The sequence below is a fragment of the Octopus bimaculoides genome, chromosome 26 (genome assembly GCF_046866305.1).
Source record: "Octopus bimaculoides isolate indiv1 chromosome 26, ASM4686630v1, whole genome shotgun sequence".
In the NCBI taxonomy this organism is placed as follows: Eukaryota; Metazoa; Mollusca; class Cephalopoda; order Octopoda; family Octopodidae; genus Octopus; species Octopus bimaculoides.
In genome coordinates this window covers 1,018,959-1,026,458 of record NC_142953.1, presented here as the reverse complement: position 1 = coordinate 1,026,458, position 7,500 = coordinate 1,018,959, and positions in this window count along the sequence as shown.

Genomic DNA, 7,500 nt, shown 5'->3' with positions numbered 1-7,500 from the left:
ATAGAATAGCTGAACCACTAAGCCACATGAAGTGTTTAGTTGGCCCCAGAAAGGGACAGTGTGGGAGTTGAAGAATTGATTTGCAAGATTGCATGGGAAGGAGAATGGGGAGAGGGGCAGACTGCCAACACGGGAGGGGAGATGAGCAATGAGACAGGAGTTGGGGGAGATGATGACAACATGGGTGGCAATGGGGATGGTGTTGATGATGACGATGATAATGATGACAACAATGATGATGATGACAACAGTGATGATGATGAATTACATCTGGGACAACATTATCCGGTCGTCCCATTCTAAACCAATAGGGTTATAATTTAAAGGCAACTTAGCTGCTGTGTCTAGCAGGTCAAGAGTCAGCTGCCTATTTTCATTATCAGCCATAAAGGATCCAGCCTCCACAGCAACAGCCCCCTTCCACATCCCCCACCCATTATATTAATATTTTATTCCTCACCCCAAAACATGCCATTTATTGAAAGCGGCACCGTTTTATATCCTGTAATCAGGTATTTTTATGGCTGTTCTTGGAGTCTTTGGTCATTTTCCGGCCTGATTCCATTAAAAGGAGAAGTTTCCTAGGAGACTTGTTTCAATGGAACTTACTAACCTTCAATTCCTTCCACATGGAATTTGCAAGATGGTCGTGCCAAGCCACGATTCCTTGCTCAAAGGGGATTCTTCAGATTGAGTAATTTTGCTGTTGATGATGATGATGATAATGATGATGACGACAATGATGGTGGTGGTGCTGCTGATGGTGATGATGATGATGATTGTGATGACGATGATGATCATGATGTTGGTTTGTGATGATGGTGGGGGTGGGGGTGGAGGTATATGCATGTGTATCTGTATGTGCATATGTATGCGTGTATATATGTATGCATGTATGTATGTGCGAGTGTATGTATGTGTGTGTATGTATGTATATATGCATGTGTGTGTGTGTGTATGTATGATTTATCTTTGAGTTTAACTTAAGGTCTTCTTCAGAGCCAACCGCTAACAAAGTGACAAGACCTTTTGGGTCAAGAGAGATCCTGGTGTTTGTCAATCTGTGGTTGAACTGTCGATGCACCCAAACGTCTGCCTCTATTCACCTAAGAATCTCAAGATGGCCAATTTTTGGAATGTCTTGCAAATCTTCACTGTGCCATTAATAGAAGAAATCGACCCCAGGGCATTTTCTTTGTAAGCATAGTACTTATTCTATCAGTCTCCTTTGCTGAGTTGCTAAGTTAAGGAGATGTAAACACATCAACATCGGTTGTCAAGCGATGGTGTGGGGGGAGGGGACAAACGCAGACACACACACATACATAAATATATACACATATATATGACAGGCTTCTTTCAGTTTCAATATATCAAATCCACTCAAAAGGCTTTGGTTGGCCCAAGGTGCTACGCAGTGGGACTGAACCCAGAACCATGTGATTAGGAAGCAAACTTCTTATCACACACCCATGCCTGTATACTTTCATGCATATGTATGTATCTAGTTAAATAGCGCTTGCACAGATGGCAGTAGCAGCCTTTAACACGTTAAAAAAACACAAATATTAAAAAGAGAATTAAACAAATATCGCCATTTTAACACACATTACATCACTTCTCAATTGTCGAGCAAGTTGAATTTACTCTAGCAGAACATTCCGAAATGTTCAGCATGCGACACACGATGTGTACACACGTCCATGCAGTCAGTGAAACACATATAAATGCATTTATATAAATGTGCATGTATATGTATGTGCCACAACTGAATATCTTAAATATTTGCTGACAAGTTAACACAATATGGCTTCTCTAATGTTTTAAATGACTCAGCATTATTAGATGGAAAAAAAATTGGCTTTTACATAAAAATGAGAAAACAAAAGAAAATTTATTTCAATGATAATGATTTTCAGTGTGTTGACGAAGATTTTTCGATGAATTAGTTTTTGTTATTCTTTTATTGAAACTGAGAAAAAGGAAAAAAAAAAAGATATTATTTTTGTTGGTTGAATAATATAAAAGAAGTCACTTGAACTTCAAAGAGCTTCTCATTAAAACATTAACTTCCCTTTAATGTCCATCACATTTGTGTTTTATATTTTTTTCTACTTTTCACTTGATGGCATCGGCTATTCTCCGATATATTGTGTAAACGACTGTGGTAATATGATGTGTGCGTGTGTATGTGCATGTGTATGTTATTTCCTTGGTAATGTGTGTGCCTGTATGTGTATATATGTGTATGTATATACATATATACATATTTATATGTGCATGTCTGTACATATACTTGCATATATAAATGATATAGTATTATAAATAATATATTATTGTGTATGTGTGTGTATATATATATATATATATATATATATATATATATGTATACACAAACACACATACATGTACACACCCAATAGTATATATATTTATACTTATATATCATTTATATATGGATTGTGAGTGTATGTGTATGCATACACAAACGCATACACATACACACACATACATAGTATGTATATATATATATATATATATATATATATATATATATATATATATATATATATATATATATATATATATATATATATATATATATATATATATAGATAGATAGATAGATAGATAGATAGATAGATAGATAGATACTGAGACCTGAGTGCTCAATATATATACAGAAAGCTATATACAAACATTTAGTGTGCATTATTATAGAATTTATTATACACACAGCAATATATATTATACACATGAAACCACTGGGATATATATTAATATACAATTAACAGACAAATCTAATCTATTTAATTATGTGTCTCAATAATCAATTTGTAACATTACCATTCATCAAGGCAATGCTCTCAAATTTGGGAGAGTGGCTGAGTGGTTAAGATAGTTGCCTTGCAATAGTGAGATTCCAAGTTCAATTCTGCTGAATGCCATTTGAAGTAAGTTGGTTTTTCTTTTTTGTTTCCACCCTAAATTCTGGGTCAAAAGTATACTGTATTATATATCTATTACTACCAATCTTACCGATCAGTTTCACACCAGTTATTAAACTGGTTGTTAGATAACATGGTACAGTAATACATGTATATACACACACATATATATACATATATAGATATATATATTTATATACGTATGCATATATTAAGTCTGTGAGAGACGTGAGCATGGTTTCGTAGGTGCATTTATGTAAAAGTTAATGACCATTCCTGTAAAATTGCTCTCATTTTAATCTTCCTGCTTAACCGAAATTATCATCATGGCTTGGCACCATTACCACCACCACCACCAGCACCACTACCACTGCTGCTGATACCAATGCTGTAATCATTGCTAAATCCAGCAACACCACCACCACCATCATCATCATCATAATCATCATCGCTGCTACTACTGTCCCCATTGATGCCACCACCACCACCACCACCACCACCATCATCATCATCATCATCATCATCATTCACTGTTACCATCATGATCACCACCACCACTACAAAGACCAGCTCCACCGCAACCATCATCAGCACCATGACCACAACCATCACTACCACCACCACCACCACCACCACCACCATATAATAACATAACACTATGTTTAATGTCTGTTTATCTGGTATGCAACTATTGATTCCATTGGTCACTCTCTCTCTCTCTCTCTCTCTCTCTCTCTCCCTCTCTCTCTCGTATCCATTGCAACTTCACTTGTCTCACCATATAAACCTATAATTTTTGACATCTAACCTTCATGGGTTTCTGGCTTCTGCCTTCCAAGACGTCAGTAAATTACTCTGTTAATGGTATTTAAGTTCTCCAAGACCAATGGCCTGGCCTCGCTCCCTCCTCCGCAGCTTCTTCTTTCATCCTCCTTTCCATCAACTTCCGTATCCGTTAGCTACTTCTTTTAATTTGTTTCATCCATTGTTGTTGCAGTCGTCAACCTTTGTGGTGTGCTAGGTTGGTAAAGTCTTAGGATTACTTGATGAAAGATTGGTAAAGGGAGACACGATTTGGATGCCATAGTTGCTCTTTATACACCATTTACAGGTATGATGCTGTGGATTTTGTCTGAGATAAAATCTCTTTATAGATCTGTCATGTTAAAAAACACAATCTACACTGCTGTGCCTCATCAGAACCCTGCACTTGATTTTCAGCTGTTTGACCCTTTTTAGGGGTTCAAATCACTCTAGCAAAAGTAAAGCTTATTTATTGATGTTGTTTTGAATCAATCATGGATTATCTTGTAGCTTTGAGATTTCAATGAAGTGATTGTTTAGTTTTGGAATGACATTGTAAGGTAAGTGTAAGAGACCAGATCTGGTTAGTTTGAACATAAAACAGGTAGAATATTATGGCTAGATATGTCTGATTTGACCTTTCAGCATCCAGGTTACTCCGTCAAATGTAATGTTTATGCGTGAGAAGACCCGGCAAGCCAAGTGAGATCGTTGCCAGTGCCCCTGGACTGGCTCTTGTGCAGGTGGCACATGGGATGCACCATTTTGAGCATGGCCGTTGCCAGTACCGCCTGACTGGCCTTCATAGGATTTTCGAGCGAGATCGTTGCCAGTGCCCCTGGACTGGCTCTTGTGCGGGTGGCACATGGGATGCACCATTTTCAGCGTGGCCGTTGCCAGTACCGCCTGACTGGCCCTCGTGAAGGTGACACGTAAAAGCACCCACTACACTCTCGGAGTGGTTGGCGTTAGGAAGGGCATCCAGCTGTAGAAACTCTGCCAAATTAGATTGGAGCCTGGTGTTGCCATCCAGTTTCACCAGTCCTCAGTCAAATCGTCCAACCCATGCCAGCATGGAAAGCGGACGTTAAACGATGATGATGATGATGATGGTTTATTTATTGACAACCAATGTTGGTGTGTTTACATCTCCATAGCCTAGCAGTTCGGCAAAAGAGACTGATACAATAAGTACTAGGCTTACAAAGAATAAGTCCTGAGGTCGATTTCTTTGGCTAACACCCTTTGAGGCAGTGCTCCAGCATGGCTGCAGTCAAATGACTGAAACAAGTAAAAGAATATATATATACAATGAGCTTCTTTCAGTTTCCGTCTACCAAATCCACTCACAAGGCTTTGGTCAGTCCGAGGCTATAGTAGAAGACACTTGCCCAAGGTGCCACGCAGTGGGACTGAACCCAGAACCATGTGGTTGGGAAGCAAGCTTATTACCACACAGCACACCCACATATATTTATTGGTAAATATTATTGCATTGGTATTGATTAGTGGAAATATCATGTTTCATTTACGTTCTAATGAAGTTTTCCTTGAGATTTAAATATTTAAATAGAAATAGTTTTGTAGAGTCGGTCACGGGTGGATTGGTGTTAAAAGGTTCTACAGAGAGGGAGAAAGAAGTGAATGAGAAGTTGGTAATGTAAGGGAGATAACCCATTCTACAGTCAGCGATTACGTGTGTGTGCGCGCGTTTCTTTGTGCGTGTGTCTGTGTGAGCGATTGCGTGTTTGGCCTGTGTGTGTGTGTGTGTGTGTGTGCGTGTGTGCGTGTGTGAATGTTGATGTGTGCGGGTGTGAAAGTGTGTATTCACTTGTGGGTATGTGTGTGTGTTTACGATACTGCTTACACATTTCAAGGTGGCACACACACACACACACACACACACACACATACACACACACACACTCTCCCAAACACATACACGCATATACACTAGTACACAGACACACACACACACACACACACAAACGCACATACAAATACTTGCATATACAAGCGCGCCTGCATATAGAAGTAAACATACATACACACGCACATAGGCACACACAGACAAGTATACATATACATACACAAAGAGACACATGCTTATACGCATATAAGCACGCCGCATACACACATATACATAGATTTAGATACATACACACGTACACTTGGACACACATACACATGCAACACACACACTCTCTCTGCCTATCACTCTCTCTCTCTCTCTCTCTCTCTCTGACACTCTCTCTCTGACACTCTCTCTCTCTCAAACACATACATATACATTTGCACAAGCACACAGTACTTACATATGCAAGCGTACACACAAACAAACGGAGATATACATACACACACATACGCACGGAAGCATACATACATACACATACATGCAAACACACATACATAGACAAACGTACACGCATGCATACATTTATGTACATACAGATACATGCACACGTACTTACGCACACGTACACACACACACACATATACACACAACAAACTCATTCGCGTACACACACATAAACATACATACGCATACGTATTCACACAAACACCCTCATACACACACGCACACACATACATACACACACAGACAAAATCACAGCTAACAGGGAGAGTCATTCGTCATGCTAGAAATAGCAGTCAAATTTTACTCGAGCTATACCTTACCATCTTAAAATGTGGGGAACATGCTGGATATGGTATCTATCAATCTATCTGTTTGTCTATCTATCTATCTGTCTATCTATCTATCCACCTATCCATCTAGGTAGGTAGGTAGATAGATAGATAGATATCCTCATTGTGTACTATGACAATGTGTTTTCAAAGAAACATTGTTTTTTTTTATTTTGATTTTCAATTTTTAACACAAAATGGAGAAGGAAATCCAAGAATGCAATTCCATTCTATGAATAAACCAATTCTACAAACAGCGCCAAAGCAAAACACATAATTCTTCAGTTTATTTTACCGTTAACCATTCACTAATTGCAAGCAGGATTTTTGCGTCATTATTTTTCTTTTCTCTTTTTTCTGTTGTTTTTTTTCACACAAACCAACACATAAATGCACAGACACACAGACACATGCAGAGGTATTTACTCAGCTCAACAATAATCGGTGAAGCTCCACGCTGACACACACATGCACTGACAGAGACAAATCTTGCAGATTGCAAAATGGTTGAAAGGGGAATACAATTGAGTTAATCCGACACGAGGAGAGAAGCAGTGAAGTGCATTTGGATACCTGTTAGGGAAACTGTCTATTTGGTGCCGAGAGAGTACATGTCCACCTTTCCTAAAGAAAAGTACAGGAGTGGCTGTGTGGTAAGTAGCTAGCTTACCAACCACATGGTTCCGGGTTCAGTCCTACTGTGTGGCACCTTGGGCAAGTGTCTTCTACTATAGCCTCGGGCCAACCAAAGCCTTGTGAGTAAATGTGATAGACGGAAACTGAAAGAAGCCTGTCGTATATATATATGTGTTTGTGTGTATGTGTTTGTATGGAAAATACTTTCTTTAGGTGCCACATAGTGGAACTGAACCCAGAACCGTGTGGTTGGGAAGCAAGCTTCTTACCCACACCTATCTATCTATATATATATATGTGTACCGGCCATGACGAAGGGAAATAGCCCTGAAACTCGAGTCGCCTTTATATATTTGATCCTTTAATTTGAACACTCAATATTTCATCTACATTCAATACTTTATTTCATGGTGCCATCCATTTT